The following is a 17408-nucleotide window of genomic DNA, read 5'->3' on the forward strand; positions in this document are numbered from 1 at the left end:
CCCTTCTTTTTGTCTTCGAGGAACACAAAAAGCCAACCCTGTTAAAGAGCAAAGACATTCCAAATTATGCCGTCCCCATAGAGCGAGTTGAAGTGAGCCCCGTATAATTCGAACTGGTCCAAATGGATGGAAACCTGCAGGCGGCGACTTTCAAGCGCCACCTTTGATCGGTCTCCGCATATCGGCTGACTCAGCATCGACTTGTGTCCAGGCAACCCTTCCTTCGTGCCACTTGGCACACCGAGTTCCGGCTCTTCCTGAACAGCGTCTTTTTTCTGGTTTTAGTGCTTCTTGAAGCCTAGAGCCTACGCGAGTTCACGCATCCGTTACGACGTTTCTAATGACGTCGCAGAAATTACATGTTGATCCGTATCTGAGGATCGGTGACTATTGTGCTCCTGTAACAACGGCTAGCGAAGTTTAAAGCCGAGAGGTGTGGTCTTATGTATCAGCCTATTTCAACGGCACCAATAAAGTTCACACGTTGTTAGTCTGTGTCCTTTATAGTTCAATCAATTCATTCAACACGGTTCCTGTGTTTTACTGATGAAGGCCCATATGGACGCACGCGATCTACCTATAGCAAGAAAAGTGGTTTCATTGGGATTCACTTCCTAGCAGCGTGCATTTTTATATAAATCAAAGCGGATCCGCGATAAAAGTCTATAAACGGTTGTGTAGATCGTTGAATAATTGGCAGTACGTACGAATTCTATGGTAGTTCATAATGGGAATGTTTATTTGGAATATACACATTGCTGCGTCGATGGCCAGTTAAGTGTTTGTCGATAAGATAACCTAAAGGATAACGGAAAAAAACCTAAAGATTGTTATACATATATATATATATATATATATACATACATACATACATACGGTAATTTAACATCCGTAGACATAAAAGATGACTTTGATAGTCGGTGTTCACCAAAGCAAAGTTATTCGATAGGGCAAATTAATGATATCGGTAGAGGGCTTCCAACGAGCGCTACTCGGCCTACAGATATCTCTTTGTTATCGAGCAATGGATTGTTAGACAGACTGCCTGTCGGAGCAAGATATATGGCCTAACGTTGCCGATATCGACATTGAAAGGGGATCCGTATTAGACTTGTTAGTAATCTGTCACACACCCTGATTTATGTATTAGAATATATGGTTGTTCATATAAATTTTGGGTGAAGGGTGTCCTTCTGCGCAAATAGCCTTCACTCGGGATTTGTAAAGACGCTGCTATAAGTTCGTTATTACTTATTAGTATTATAATTATACAGATTCAGTTTCCACATTCGATTCAGATTCAAGTTTGACTTCACTTGTGAAGAAATAATACAGTGTAACTGCGTTTTTTAATTTTAAAAAAGCTCCCGATTTTTTAAGGAAGTGATGCCTTCCTTTGAGCCAAGAGAAAATGTTAGTGTTAAGTAGCAATATTGCACACTTAAAGCTAAATTATCCAGATCCTTAGACATAATTTCTGACGATAATTTTAGATCTTTCGAATACTGGGCAAAATTAGATATCAATCGTTCTTAAAGAAGATCTACTAGCCGAAAGGAGCCACTTCTATCAAATATTATCGACACTCCGAATAAAGCCCTTGAACAAGGGCAGTCAAGTACCAGCATTATCCTACGGACAAACGGTTTTACTATACCTGGCAAAAGTTGTTTATACGCATTAACATCTGAAAGACATCTGAAATCATTTCACATTATAGTTGATCGTACGCTGTGCCACAGATGTCACTGAATCGGCCGTTTCGGAATTGCGGTCTGTAGAACATGTGGATATACTGATAGCATCCCTAACAAGCCGATAGTGTGCCTGTGCATCCCGAATACAGTTGACTTCGGCCATAGCGAAAGAAGCCTGCCCACTGATTCTGCTTAGACTCGTTCAAGTAGATACATAAGCAAGCAGAACCTCATATTAAAAATATGTTTAGAGTTAGATCGACACAAGTATTTATAGCTATTAAGAACGAGTGAACAGGGTAATGTGTTTGTCACGCACACGCGTGGCACGCTCTTCATATATTGCATAGTAAATTTTACGCATATGTAACATACAACTGCACCGTCTACATAATTTTTTATGTATTTAAGGTTAAATGTATGCGGGCAGAGTGGGTAAAAGGTCACTTCACTGCTTGGACTTTTTGCATGAGTATCTCTTTTTGTCTACTTCGCTGCGATTTCAGTAGAAAGAAAAAATTTCAAACTACCTAGCGATTTTTGCCCCGTCGATAGCTGTGAAACTCTGCTTCCGTTTCACCACGCGTGAATTGGGAAAATCTGATCTGCGTATTAGAGTGCTCTAAAATAAACTCAACTATTACTATTCGAATGGAAGGAACCGTCCATTTGAATCAACGATCATTAGGCTAATTGAGAGCCTACTAATATAAATGTATAAGAAGTCCTTTGGCCTTTGTTTGATTCAGGGAGTGAATACTTTTCGAAGCAAACCAACGCGGATGCAGATCGAAGTTCCCGCTCAAGTTATTCATTGTATGTTATTGGAATTCCGTTCCTTTACAAACAGCCACCAGGTGGCCCCCTTCCATCCCAAAGGCAGTTTTGTCATGTTAATTACTTCCACTCTCTGAAATCTCTCCTTTTGTCCAATTAAAGCCCAATGCGGAAAGAGGGCGAGGTTATCAATAGTATAACTTAAAAGTGAAAATTTCATGTCTTCGTGAACAAATTGCCTCTAATTTCTTTTCCTTTATTTAGAATTAAAAACGAAAAGAAGAGAGGATACATGTTTTACGGATGGGGATAAAATATGAAATCTACAGACAGATAAAATTCAATAATTATCCACAATCTTAGTAGGCCCCTAGTTTTACGTGACGGGTATAATTACTCACTGCGCCGTCTGTGCTTACCATGAAACTCGTGCGAGATAACTTTAAAGGCTAGCATGTTCCACGCCAGCGTTGGGCAGTTTCGGTACTATAGATTACGATCTTACCTTGCTGTGCACGTATATTATAATGGGCCGCAACGCAAAAACACTTCCCGCGGGAACGTGTGTGTTAGGCAGCAGGAAAATCGGGAGACTTAAACGTCCTTGGAGGATGGCATCCGTCTTAACCTGCCGTTTTTCTTTTCGCCTCCCACACCACCATCATACGTGTTTCATGTCGCACACACCTATGGAGTTTGCAAAATTGGTCAACACCGCTGTGCGGTAGAGACAAAATAAGATATACATACATTTTATCCTTCCTTATTTTTTCATGGAATTTATGTTAAGATTCTACCAATGAGCTCCATCTAATCAAGTTAAATCATCAAAGAGTCTGCGACAAAAAGAATACTGGAAATATAATAGAATGAATAATGGAAAAGACTGAAAGTAAAATTATAAAGTAACGCGTTTACGAAACAAGCTATTGTATAAACAAAGTATTGATGTTTTGGCCTCATACAAATTAAACATTTCGGCCATCTAAATTCTTGTTCTCCACCTTGATATACGCACACGTGTATTGATTCTTGCCGGATTCAATGTACGTGTGTCACCGTTTACTCTAAGGTCAGAAAAGGCTTTTGCATCTCAGTTGAAGTACCGAGGCTCAGATATGTTTCGTTTTTTTTTTTGATTTCCTTTATCGTTTCAGGTTTATCCTCTGCTCTGGAAAATGGGAAGAAATTTGATCTTAAATATAGATTTACAGCTTTCTTCGGCCTGGTTTGTCTTTGAAGCAATACGCAAGTATTTGTCTCCATTCCGTAGTGACATAATAACGCATCAAGCTGAACCCCACGCACTGTTGGCCGCATTAGGCAGTGTGTCAATTGTTGATGGATGGTGGATTGTTGCACTTCCTCAAAATCCAACCACACAGACTATAGCCTGTACAATACATCGAACGCTACGATGATTTGGCGACCCCCAAACAGTACTTGCTTTGCTTCTTCCACCTTTTTAAATGCATTTGCTCTGGTAAATCGCTTAAAATAAGAACCACCCTCAGAATTTTTCGTGTATCACGAAACCGCTAATACCACTTACACAATTGGCATCGATAGATCGTCTGGTCTCCAAAGCTTTTTGCGGCATTGTCGTTGCTTATAAATATGTTTTTTTTTATTTTTCGTTTTTATCACGAAAGAGATATTTGACACTTCATTTTCAAAACAAAAAAAAATATACAATATAAAATTATAACTTTTTTTTATGAGACGTTGCTAAGTAGGCTGCGTCTACAACGCGATCCGGTAATGCTGTTTACATGGGGTTCCGTATGGATAAGAGATTTCATCTTAGTTGCCAATAGTTGCTAATAATGTTAGATATGATAGGCTTAAAATTTTACATATAAATCTAGCCCGGTATGTTCTTCAACCCAATTGGGACTCATTATTTACATCAGGGCAATCCTGCGGGCAAGCCTAGCGCGACTCAGTGTTATTAACCAAATATAAATAACTAACAAAACACAGATAGGACATTAAGCATACAGATATCGTTTAAATGTATTAGAGAGGCTTGATAAAAGGTAAATTATGAAACTGCTTACCGTTCTCATTTCTTTTTGTTTCCACATAGACGCGCGTGCCTCTAGTAACATTGATCGCTTCTCAGATGTTAAATATAGGATAATATATATACATATATATAAAAATAAATAAATAGGCTCTATGTAAATTGTTTGGTAGTTGATTATTAAAAATTGACTTAAAGCAAATTTAAGCCAAAAATACCCATATGTTCTACTCGGGTTCCACTAGTGTTATGCATTCACTAGATGATAAGTATGTCCCCCGACGAGCTGAAGCGTCTCTGAAGTCTCTGAAAGGGTTCCTACACCCTTTGCCTGCCAGTATGATATTCATATAAACCCACGCGCGTGTACACATCTACGGGTATGCGGCGAAAATAATGCAGTTTCATTCGACGACAACTAACGTCCAGGATATTCTATAGATTAGCAATGGGCAGTTCCGTGAAGATTAAGCAAGGCCTACCCCATGGTACGCTGAGCCGTTGTAATTCAGTGCGCTGTGACTGTACCGCATTGAGATAGATCTCCGCTGTTCGGTGGCCGGCGTTTAGGGACAACGATTCTTTCGTCATTGTCACAGCTCCCCTTTTTCTCAATGTTATTTCTTCAGGACACCAAGGCAGTGTTCAAGCCGCGACTAATGATCAACAGGCAGCCGGGCAACGGCGAGGTTGTCACTTATCGGGCGACGATTTTCATGAAGTGCTACTAGTAATGTTAAAAACCTAAAGAAGGAGATTCAGCTAAAAGGAAACTGCACGAGTTCATAGGACAGAGGCGAATCGTAAAGAAAATTTTAGTATGCTAAAAGGTAAATAAAGGGGTGGGTTAACTGGAGTGCGTTAACTGGGGTGGTCAGGCGCGACAAGACGTTTTTACGCTAAGTAGGACTGACTGGCTACCGCACTCCATGACCACAAACTCGTGTTCAGATAAGCGCTCTGCCGCAGTCCTCCGCTACCTCACGAGCTCGTTGCAAAATAAAGCCTCAGTTCTCTAGCACTGCCTTTAAGCGACTCTCACCCCCAGCACCTTTATTCATTATGGTAATGGTAGAGTATATTATCCCTACGGGTGTTGGAAAGGGCAGTAGTTGTAGCGGTAGCGCTGGTAGCAGAACCTACTTAAACGGCAAAGGCAGCGTCTATGGCTTACAGGCGGTCACTGCCTGGTGGTCACGATAGCAGTGGCGACCGGTGGGGGACGGTGGCCACATCCACGCCAGGAGGCATAGAGCATGCGCAAAAACTTGCGAATCCGCAAATGCGAAGATCGAGGAAGAAACTGGGAGAGAAGTTAAAACAAGACTGACAGAATGCAGCGATCAAAAGAGAGAGAAAGAACAGCGATCACGGAGAATGATTTTACGACAACATGAGGAGTAAAGATGTAGACTTGGTGAAAAGACTTTCTGTTAATGGCTTTTTCGTCAGGTACAAAGTGGGCATTGTCATGCGGATAGCTATAGATTATAGGTACAGTCCGCTGATTGAGTACATAGGTGTTTCAAGTGGACTTTGTGACTATATATAACCATTTGATAATTTCAGGCACAGCCTCGTATAGTGTAGGTGACTCAAGCGACATTTTTTTGTTGGTTATGTTCGTACATCTAAAACTTCCGACCGTATTTTTGCCGGTAGTTTTGGCTGTTCATTTTGGTCAGCAAATATTGCTAGATTTATTATTATTAGTTGTGGCCCGAAATATAACTAAAACATGGTGTTAATGATTTGTCTAAATATAGATTAAACGACCGCTAAAGCGCTCTTTCTCAGAAGACAAAGCCTATCTTAAATGAAATACGTGTTCGATCTTCAAAGACATGGATACAAAATTTTCCACAATTACTGCCTCCTCGGAATCCACACATTTTACGTTGAAGATAAAGCGCGCTATGCCAAAAAGCTTCACTATTTTAAAGTACACTGACTTTGTACTTTGTTGAGGTCAAAATGCCTTCAGCTTCGTATGAGGATTCTCGGTTAATATTATTTGTTAGTCACTTTAATCGAGGTTTGAAGTTTTACGTTTCGTGCTGCTGCTAATCATTGCTTATATGGCTAGCTCCCAGCGCGAAACGAAGCGTCTTTATACTCGGTATCGAGTTTGGGCTATCTTAAATGTATTAAATTTAGTGGACGGAACGAGTGGAAGTTGTCAAGTCGAGCGCGAACACTTCATGGCGCCTGCTGTAGTATCGTTTTAAGAGCTTCAAGAGCCGGAAGCCGTGCGGCACTTCCAGCTGAGGGGCAGCCAAGGGAAATTGTCTATGTGCGCCGTTGTTCGCTAGGCGTCTGGCATCTAGGAGAGTGCACATATGTTTGAATCAATTCGAAGTTAGATCGTAAGTGACCAACTTAAGGAACACAAAAATCTAATCACTAATCCAAACAATTTTAGTCACAAATGAGATTGCAGTGTATACTAGCTAGCACGATGCATAGGGCTGCCTTTGATTTATATTAAATATGCTAGGGATTAACATTTGATTTATTCACACTATTTGTTTAGATCTAGGTGAGGTTCTTCGGCGGGTGGATTTGAAGAAGGTAGTGCCGCTATCGTTTCGAACACACATCATGTAAAATAAATACATGTTATAATAAAACGCCATAATAAAGACCAATGTAATATTGATAGATATATGATAAATGAATTTGATAAAGTTGATACAATTAAGCATTCTTCACGCGAATTTCTGATATTAATTTATTACGCAGACTTTGGTAGCTTGGCCATCGTGATCTCTCTATATAGTAGATTATGTACCTATAATTCTAAAATTCTTCGCGTGGGTAAGAGCCTCCTTAGCAGATTAAAGTATTATGTCATACACAGTGTTTCTTTCGGTAGTTGTAGGTAGTTTCGTTCGCAGCCAGCTCTATGAATATCTTGTTGATATTTAAAAATACCAAAATAATATTTATATAGCTTCTTAATTCGGGTCTATAGAGGTTTAGTTCAATATCTTCTTCAGTCAAGTCCGCTTCCCGGTTCAATTTGACCCATTATGAAAGGTGCTTTTTTTCGTTTCACGTCGGGGCTTCCCGGTATCCGATTCTGGTATCGCTTCTAGTTAAGGTTCCAAAGCGTATTGAAAAAGGAACTTCGTAGACGTTTGTCCCCTTTGATTTTTCGTTCGTGAAACGACCCTTGTCTCAGTGGAGCTGCTTTCTGCTTTGTGAAACCGTTGCCGCTTTTTCCTGACCGGTGCCGAAAGTACCTGCAGGGTAACCTAGGCCTCCATCCATGTAACCGCTGCTTTTTCTCCGTAAACTGCCGAAAAACAGCTTTTTTATTAAAATGCAATGATGATAGTAAACGCGCGTAGCCAAATAGGGAGCCCAAAAGATAATGTAACGTATATTTTAACGGTACGGCATTTACCCACGTGGCTTTGTGAATACAATCGCTTGGACGCCCACGCCACAAGGATTATGAATTGCAATTTGTTGGAAACTACTTTTAACTTTTATAAATGTTAATTCATAAAGCAGATCCGTTAAGTGTTGTCGCTTCTTGTCTTTAATAAAAATTAGCAAGTTCCGAACTTGTTTGAGGCAATGCTCTATGTTTATTCGATTGGTGATCAAAGATAAATATTTACAATATACACACAACCGAGGATTAGACGAAATTATATTCGTCAATTTAACCTGGTAGCCGTTTTATCAGCTAAAAATTTGCGTTTCTACAAGGGTTCTCGTTCAGTGGAAGTATACCTTATATCACACTAGGTTTCATATCGATCTGAGTAATACTATCATTTTGCTGTTTGATCACCATGACTGTTACCACCACTGAGATAATTCTTTTTGGCCGATTGTTCAAATACGCACCAAGGTACCCTCAGATACACTGAAGGCTGTATCTTCACAACGTCGGACTACCAGGTTAGTGGCTTCTGCATCGATATTGATGCACTATATTAGCATCTTCGGTCCTCCTATGCGCTGAAGTAGTATTACCTAAGTCAAGAACGCTTACTCGGTGTTGACACGAAGAGGTCTAGCTGGCTGCCAGGTCGTTATGTTCTAGCTTCCTGAATCCAAAAGACACATCGCACGTAATTTTCTTCGTTGGACAGTAACAATCGGTTGCCGGCCTGGATGCCCCTTCGCCCAACAAATGACATGGAACACACAGGCTTTCGTACCAGTCTTAGTCGACCAGACGCGGATCAAACCATCCGTTGACGCTGAATTCGGTGTCCCAGAAGTACACAGCTGTTCGGCATTCTCCTTGGAAACCAAGTCTGCCTCCTATGCCTGGGCTCGAACCAAGACTACTACGTGTCGATGAGATTAGCAGGCAAATACGTTATCCGCTAAGCTATCACGGGAACAGGTGTAAAGTCCTGCTGGCCTTTTTGTGCCTCTGAAAAAAAGTAAGAGACGCATATCAATAGCGTATGAGATTTGTTTTGCGTATGCCATAAATGTTGAAACGCTCCTTAAGGTAGTGAAGGGCAGTGACTGACGCGAGTCTTTTTACGGTGAGTCAAAAGGGGCGATGTATTATTTTTTAAATGCAAAGTGAACAGTCATAGTTGGCTGCTTGCATTCAGTTCATAAACTGGAGTTCTGAGAGGACTTGAGAAACTCAATTTAACATGGGTACGAAAAGCTAAGTCAAAAAGGGGCAATGTCTATACAATGCGTCCGCTTGTTTTCAATTTTACAGGAAGGTTTCAAATTTGACTCTATTTGAAAGGATTAGGTCCTTTGATATGCCACAACTTTAATTGCCAACTAAAAAACTAATAATGCCAATTAAACAGTACACAAAATGTATGCGTTTTTTTTTTTATAATAAAAGTCTAATTTTTATCTGATGTAGGCACTCGCGTGATTAATGAATTATCACCATTTCACTAGCGGTTTGTTTATTCCGGCACTAAAAGGATTGGCATCCACGAGTGGATTAATTAGACAAGGTGGTCATCATCTTCTTTGCTCTTGACTACTTCATCCTGTAAACGACTGTTCAAATTGAAAACTAAATATTATTCAATTGGGGCAGGATGAGGTGAAAAAAAGCAAGGCAAGGATGTTCTTCTAAGTGGACGTCCCGAGTCTTAGCGGTATCTTGAAAGATGACCCGATGTGTTTCTTTTCGGGTTTCGTTCATTGTTTCCATATTCTGGTAACAAAGGTCAGCTCAACCTCACGTGCATTATGAGACGGACCGGTCTCTCACTACAGTTAGCTAATAATTATGGACCTTCTTTCCGCAGACTCATTTGAAGACTCAAACAGTTTATTCATATAGATATCCAACCGTGACTGCTGCAAGCCGAAAACCTTCGTCAAGCACAACGATGATCTCTGTTGCTAAATTTCCATAGCAAAGGTCACGTTCATAGATGCTATAGATTTAATATTTTGCACTAGAATGATTATGAAATAATAAAAGTACGGATACAATAAAAACAAGAGCGAATCTAAACAGATGAGATCGCTAGCCTTTCAGCGAACCAAATTCGAACAAGCACATTACGCCGTTGCTGAATTACACGTATTTGAAGGTCAACGTATACGCTGTTCAAGGCTCCACCTTTAGAAACTTAATATTGCCGACGCTGTACAATCTTTCAGGGCGCAGGCATATTTTAGCTTAAAAATCTAAAATCTACGCATACATTGTGGTGATTAAATCATAATCGGATCCATCTAAGTTACCAGTATTAAGTTGTATCATGAGGTCACAGCCGCAACATAGAAACATGCATTTTGAGGTGCATCGAACTCCAGAGACAGCGTTACCGTTCGCTACTGCTAACAATAACATATCATTGGAACGATTAGTCTTCAGTGATAGCCTGAATAGGCCTTGCTAATTCCTAAATTAAACTATTTGTACAGACACAATGGTGTCGTGTGGTCGCCGGGGGTACATAGAAAAGGCCCTCATATCGGAACGCTCATTTTTCAATGTAATAGCCATGCGGAAGTGGTTTGGGCCCCAGCATGACGTCCAGTTCTAGAAAAAACTAAACTTTCAACCAGTCTCTATTAAAGTAGCCTTAGAGAAGTTATTATTATAAAGTAACTATTTATAGTAAATTATTCCTTGAAAATAGCTTTCACACTTTACACTCTTCAAATAGATTTTCTAAAATCGTATGGCTCTATCCACATTTAATTAATTAGCGCAGCAACTAATTTGAGCTGCAAAACAAATTTTCCAATAACGTCTTTTAACGCGTTGTCTTATTGTGTGTATCTTGAAACGATTTTGCCTTGATTTGCTTGAGGAAGTAACCTCTTAATGGTTATTCCTGATTTAAAAGAAAACTGTTCAAATACGTTCGCCATACCTTAGAGGGAAACGCACCTTATGTAGAAACTTTGAGGGCACGGGCGCCAGCTTTTAGGAATAAGCCTGGAGTTCTATAAAGAGTACCGCGGATAAAAATATTTTGCTTTTGTTTGCCGAAGCCTTAGCGCATCATGGATTTCACCACGGTAGATATGCAGAAAAATTCTGCTGAAAATAGAGAAAAAACATTTGCAAGCAGTGGATGTAGCAGACGATAAATAGATACCACGAGGTGGCTGCAAGATAATAGTTTCCACTAGAAGCGAGCATCGGAAGTGTATTTAAACTTGTTAACTTCAAATACTGGGCAGTTTATGCAAGGCAAACAACCGATTTTGCAATCGAACTACCATTTACATTATTATCGGGCCCCGTACAGACTGGTCGATATCCGGTCCCGACTGAAGCGGAAAAAATTAGGCTTAAGGTCGGCAATCGGTAAATAACGACAACCTCTTTTGAAGCAGCGGCCTCATGTTAACATTAGTGAAAATTCAAATTTCGCTCGTTTTCACCCAAGTGCTGTTTCTGCTGATATCGAACACTATTTAACTAAGGCCTACCAGCGATAACAAGCATGAGGTTAGGGTTCAATACGCTGCACTTCGGGGTCTAGGAATAATATGAGGAGACTGTGGGTTGAGCGTCGCTGAATTTGAAGCCTTCACATGAGATGGCAAATAGCTCAGCTTCTCCAACGTCTCTCTCCCTAACTCTAATGGAACTTTAATAGGTTCTGGAACTTGGCTCGTTCAACGTATCTGCAAAGTCAAAAGTATCTAAACCGTGTTTGTGTCTGTGCTTTCGCGTATGTTAAAGTATATATAGAAGGCTGACGCAAAAGGCCGAACGGCCTACTGAACGGTTGTGGAAAGTAGGGCAATGAAGAAAGAGGCGGAGCTACCCGATCATTTAATTTATCATTAGCTTGGATGGAGCTATAGAGCCATTTTGCTAACGATAGCAAACCGGCAGAGAAAGACTATAGAAGTCTATGGACGCCTCTGGTGTCCACAGTATAGTCTTTTGTCCTTCTTTAAACTAGACCTGTAAAAGATTACTTGAGCAAATAATTCCGCAAACCGTTTTAAACAGGTCTAGATTAGACTACCGATCTACAATAATAATAAAATACGGCAGGTTTAAACAACGGCAAAGGTTGCTGTATGCGAAACCAGTAGGAATTGTCGGGCGTACTTCTAAAATGTTTCTTTCGAAATATATCTTCTCACTGATAAATGCGGCTGCATTTTGTGTTTCCATGTATGTTTGAGTAATACTTCTTCCAGAAATGAACATGTATAAAACATAGCTTTATACAACTCTTGGCGAATGTAATAAGGTTCAATCAGGCAATGTCCTATAGGTTTGGGGCTTCCGGCTTTAGGGAGTGCTGATTTCTACAATAAAACGCATGGAAAAACAGAGTTAAGAAGAAGATAGAGTTTCGCCACAGCAGGTTCTACGCAGAATTCCCGCGCACAATTAAGCTACATAGGTGGCCACTGACCTAGGCTTCTAGTATGTACAGGTATATTTGATCGTCCATAAAAACTACCACAGAGAATCGCAGCTTTGTAAAGGTATTACACCATTAGAACGAAGGAGACCCTTTTAGATCGCGTAGAGCAGCTTCTTTATCAGCATACATTCAGGTTGTTCCTGTGATTGCGGGAAACATATTTGCTTGCCAGTCTTTGGAACACGTGGTCGTCTTAGTTGACCGTAAATATACTTCGCTTCGTGCCTATAGGTAAACGTTTGAAGCAATGCCAAATGGCTTAAGTACCGGCCGTAAAACTGGAAACAATTAGGTGCTTCTAGAACGGTTCTCATGATAGCTTAGCGGATAATGTTTGCCTACTTAATTATAGAGACACATTGTGGTCTATCTTCGACTCTGGATACAGATACACTTTGTTTCGCGCTGAGAGTCGGTCTTCTGATGGAATGCCTAACGGCGATACCGGACGTTAAACTCGAAAAATAGAGGGGGATGTCTATAGGCTAGTTGTCCAGAAGTACTCGGGTAACCTTTGCTAGATCTTCAGAAAAATGTAGTGAAGCTTTTGTTCAATGCGATGATATAGAGGTCCTATTCTACGCGGCCTGAAACTAGCTATTGAGAGGAAATTGGAAAGGCAATTATCATAACTTGAAGATAACGTTTGCTAATTCTCAACGTAAACGTAACGCGTAGAATGGACCGGCTGACTTGCATTCAGCATTAGCTGAACATTAATTCCATCATTTTTTAGCAAGGTATCTTCGATAAGAGAGTTGTTGCCATAAAGGTCATACCCAGGCTGGATGCGCTTAATAAATGTTCCACTAAAAAAGAGTGGCATAAAAAGCATTAAAAGTAAACATTTTTGTATTGCCAAAAATGTGTTCTATACCGTGCAGAGTATATAGTAAAAAAAAGTGCATAATGGCGTAATGACATCACATTACCCTTATATCGCTATCATAACGAAGAACTCACATTGAATTACTCAACAAGCAGTCTAGAAGGTAGAGTAGCTGTGGTCACGGAGACTTGCAACTGTTAGATCTGCAATCTCTGATGTATGTTTTGCCTCTTCATTAACAAGGGCCAGTGCTTTTAATGCAACTGTCCTAAAAAATCTGCCTATCGATGCTTTTCAGGATCCGCCGCCGATTTCAGTCAAGCTCGTCCACGTTGTAACTATGGTGCCATTTTTGCAAATGGAACTATTGTTTGATGCGTTTTGTTCTGAACGCGTAACATCTGTTTCAGCGCATGAGTGGCTGCAAGCACTATAAGAGTTTAGACTGGGCATTGCTATGTCAAAAAAGAAGCCTTACGGATGGGAACGATCTTGGACTACGTAGTTAGTCGTACGAAGTTGGCTAAATAATCTAGCGCCAACACGTTATCATTAGTGATTTTTTGACTAAGAGATCTAAACAAACAATGAAATGGTCGAAGGCCATTTGACCACCTCGCTAGTAGAATAAGACTGGGAAAGGAATAAACGCTCTAACATAGCATATATTGATACCCGCAAGCGGTATAAAATAAGCAGTGTAAATCAGGCCCAATTTTTCACCAGTTATAGGTGGATAAACGTGGCTGTAGGCTCAACTAATTGAATATTTCGTATTTTTAGGGCCGTACTCCATAATAATGAACTTTTTTTTTAATTTCGATTTAATTTAAAAGTGAGAAAAAAACAGATTTCTTTCTCAAATATCGTTTTGCCAAATGTTGTATTGTGCTAATTTTTTACTATGTTTTTTCTTTTCCGCTGATCATTTTGGGTCTCCCCGAAAAAAAAAATTTCGACGAAAGATCCGCCCATTTTCATTTACTTTCAAACCAATACAGATCTTTTTGATTCTGCTCTAACGAGGTCAAATAATGCTAAAAATAAATATAAAGCTAAAAATAAAGGCTTTGCACACAAATTCATTTTAAATAAAGCAAGGAAAAAGACCCGATCCTATCAAAGTATCTTTGGATTGTTTCCCCTAAGAACGTTTTTTTTTTTTAATTCTTCCAAAATAACGGGTTTTTTCTATTTTCTAAAATCTGTGAATCGAGTTGGGCTGCTGCAAGCGAATCCGGCAGACCTTGAAATTGAATACCTTTTAAACTAACTGGGCCGTTAAACTAAAATGATTATCTTTTGTTATGTGTTAGAGGTACTCTCCTTTATCTTTTACACACCTTTCTCAGCGCTCTGGCGGCCTCTGAGCAGCTTTCTCTATCTATGGCTTTTCAAAGTGAATCGATAGTAGAATATGCTTGCCGAGCAGTTGTGTTTTTTAGGGCATAGAAAGTCCCGTTGTCACAGAGTCAGATGGGAAAAGTCAGAGCGGGTTGGATAATTTTTGGTTCAATCCAGAAAGTAACTTCGGCATAGCGATGAGGTCCGGCGCTTTCCTCAAGTAACCAGACTGCATGCCTTTGACTGTCATCGCACGGTCCCTGAGTCCCCTAAGGAACCCGAGATAACAGGCTACATCTATTGTTTCATGTTCGGTAAATATATCATAGGAGTGGATGCCCCTAATGACCACTGCAAATGTTTCCATCAACTTATATCCAAATTTATTTGACACGGCCACCGAACTCGGTTTCTATCGAGGGTGACAACATTCCCTTGTCTGGTCCCTTTCCGCCTGGCCATTGAAGTTGAAGGATGTCTCGTCTATGACAATCGTAAACTCTAGGCAGGTCTTTTATTGCTTAAAATTCCGCAAATTCTACCTGGAATTCATTACATGCATATTCAGGCTGCTCATTGACGAGAGGCCCATCTTTACTCAGTTTACGCACTTTCAGTTTGTCAATTGTAATTATTTAACAAGCTATATATGAAATGCCAGTTTTGGGCAAGACAGCCAGTAGACTCGAAGCTCTAGTTTAAGCTCTAAAAAGCCTTTTCGATTGCAGCAATGCCTTCTTGTCTTTCGTATCTCAACATCTGGTCCATTCTCTGTGCTTGGAGCTTTTACGACGTTCAAATACTATACTTAAAAACCTGTTCCCTAATGTCTTTACCGATTTTCGATAGATTTCCCCAGCTTTGTAATTATTGAGAACATGACCGCTTAACACTGATTTTCGGGACCATGCCTTTCTTTCTGAACTCGTTTCTTCTAGAATAAACTGAACAGTGTTCACTCCAAGTTTTTAGACAACTGGAGTATTTATCGGCCAAACTGATGCTAGCGGCGTCTAGTTTAAAAGTTATTTAACTTTAAGGCTTATCGGAGACGCGTGTAAGAACCTAATATTGTATTTGCATATAATTAAAAATTGATACTTGTGATCCCAGCCGGTAAGTGCGAAATAAATTTCATAACAAAACTAAATAACAATAATAACTAAGAACGTTAAGGTAGGCAGAACAATTTATTTGGTATTTCTTATTTGTTAAGCAGAATTTTCTTGCTATAAAGGAAGTATTGAATCACAGTGTCTTAGGCTATCTATATCGGTTGGTATTCAAGAAGTTTACATATATATTACACATATTAAAGCATTACCTCTAGAGTGAGAGGCAAAGGTTCGCGTCACGTTTTTCGAGTTCTGAACGAAGAACATTTAGTCACTTGCCGTATCAAAATGCTGCTAGGTACAATCAATGGTCTTGATGGAAACAATTTGCCGTCAGCATCAAGAGCAAAGGTACAAATAATGACGTTTGCACTTGCCCGTGCGACAGTAGAGGGATTTGCTTCGAATTCTGCTTACAATAAAATACCTTATTCACTTGTGCGTGGACAATGTGTTTGGGCGTGTTCGTGACGAGCTTGTGGGTACCACAGCGACCTCCTGCCAAGGTTCAATATAGATCTAAATTACACTACGGTCACATAGCCTTACACAAAGAAATGTTTATGCCAAATAGTTGTTTAGCCCAACCCACCTGGGCATAAGGCGAATTCCTTTGGAAAGCTTTTATAATTGAAATAAAGTGGAAACTATTAAAAGATCAGTACTTAACAATAAATCGTTTTCTTGGAGAATAAATAGTACAGGTTTTCGAAATCTCAAAGCCTATTTTATAATCTCTTTATCCCACAATTTTTTTCGGTTGTAGATAAAGCCCGTTAGATAAAAGTGCCTATTTTTTTTTAGCTTTTTTGATGACAGTGCTTGCTTCTCTTTAACCACGCTGATATCCAATCCGAAAAAGTTTTCCCACGGCCTCACTTTGTACTTGGATGTATGTGTGTAAATTTTCTATGCTACGCGAAGAACTTTACTCTTTATTACAATTTCTAAAATTTTTTCAGTATTAGAAGATATACATTACTTTATTTCCGATTGCCACAATTGCAATTAAAAGGTAGGTCTTTGGAAGGGGTATGTAGGTTACCTTCACCCCATTGCAATTACATTTCACTTCTGTGCGTTAGCTAATTTCATCCTATCATATTAGGATCAAGACGCTTTTTCATTTATCGTCTTTCCGCCTTTGCCCCGTCTCCTTTTCTACCTCGGAGCTAAAATTCGTGGGCATTTTTTATTTGTGCTAATTTTTACGACAGCTTACCGAGATTAAAATCATTCCCTCTTAGTACACATTAAAAAGTATTAATACTTTTTTTTTATTATACATCCATGGGCTAGTGTCAAGGTAATAATTAATGTAATAACGGTGACCTTTTACAAAAAACAGAGATAGAATATTGAAGGTTATTAGTCAACGCATTGCAAAAGTGGTTAATGGTATGTTTTGCAGAAAAAAATACGATGTTCTCATGATAATGATAGCCCAGATATCACGATCACGTCCAGTGCTTGATATAGTTTTTATAGATTATTTGCAGCGTGTACTGTAATTCATTTTGACAAGGATAAAAAAAAACCGAACGATTCCATAAAAAAACAAATGGATACATTTGTACTTGATACACTGAAACAGTTTTTAAGCCGTTCTTGCAGTTAATTAACAGCCCAAATCGTTAAAGCTTTTTGCACAGGGAATATAATGTATAAGCTGCAAAATAACATAATGCATTTTAGCTCCTTGTCTTAATCCAGCCATATTGGTATGAGCTGGTTCATCAAGGGTTGTCGTAGCGT

General features: G+C 39.6%; 1 long non-coding RNA gene across 7 annotated transcripts in view; it reads right to left on the reverse strand.

The window, feature by feature from the left end:
• The window catches only part of LOC111270022 (uncharacterized), a 136448-nt gene that overhangs the window by 8988 nt on the left and 110052 nt on the right, over positions 1-17408 (reverse strand). For 2 of the 7 annotated variants that reach the window (XR_002686076.2, XR_002686080.2), the window contains exons 2-3: positions 8510-8899; positions 2980-3191 (exon numbers count right to left, since the gene is read on the reverse strand). This is a non-coding gene — a long non-coding RNA (uncharacterized LOC111270022). The other 5 variants (XR_002686079.2, XR_015314791.1, XR_002686077.2 and 2 more) reach the window with 5 other exon arrangements.

This window comes from Varroa jacobsoni, unplaced genomic scaffold, assembly GCF_002532875.2.
Source record: "Varroa jacobsoni isolate VJ856 unplaced genomic scaffold, vjacob_1.0 scaffold_1430, whole genome shotgun sequence".
Taxonomy (NCBI): Eukaryota; Metazoa; Arthropoda; class Arachnida; order Mesostigmata; family Varroidae; genus Varroa; species Varroa jacobsoni.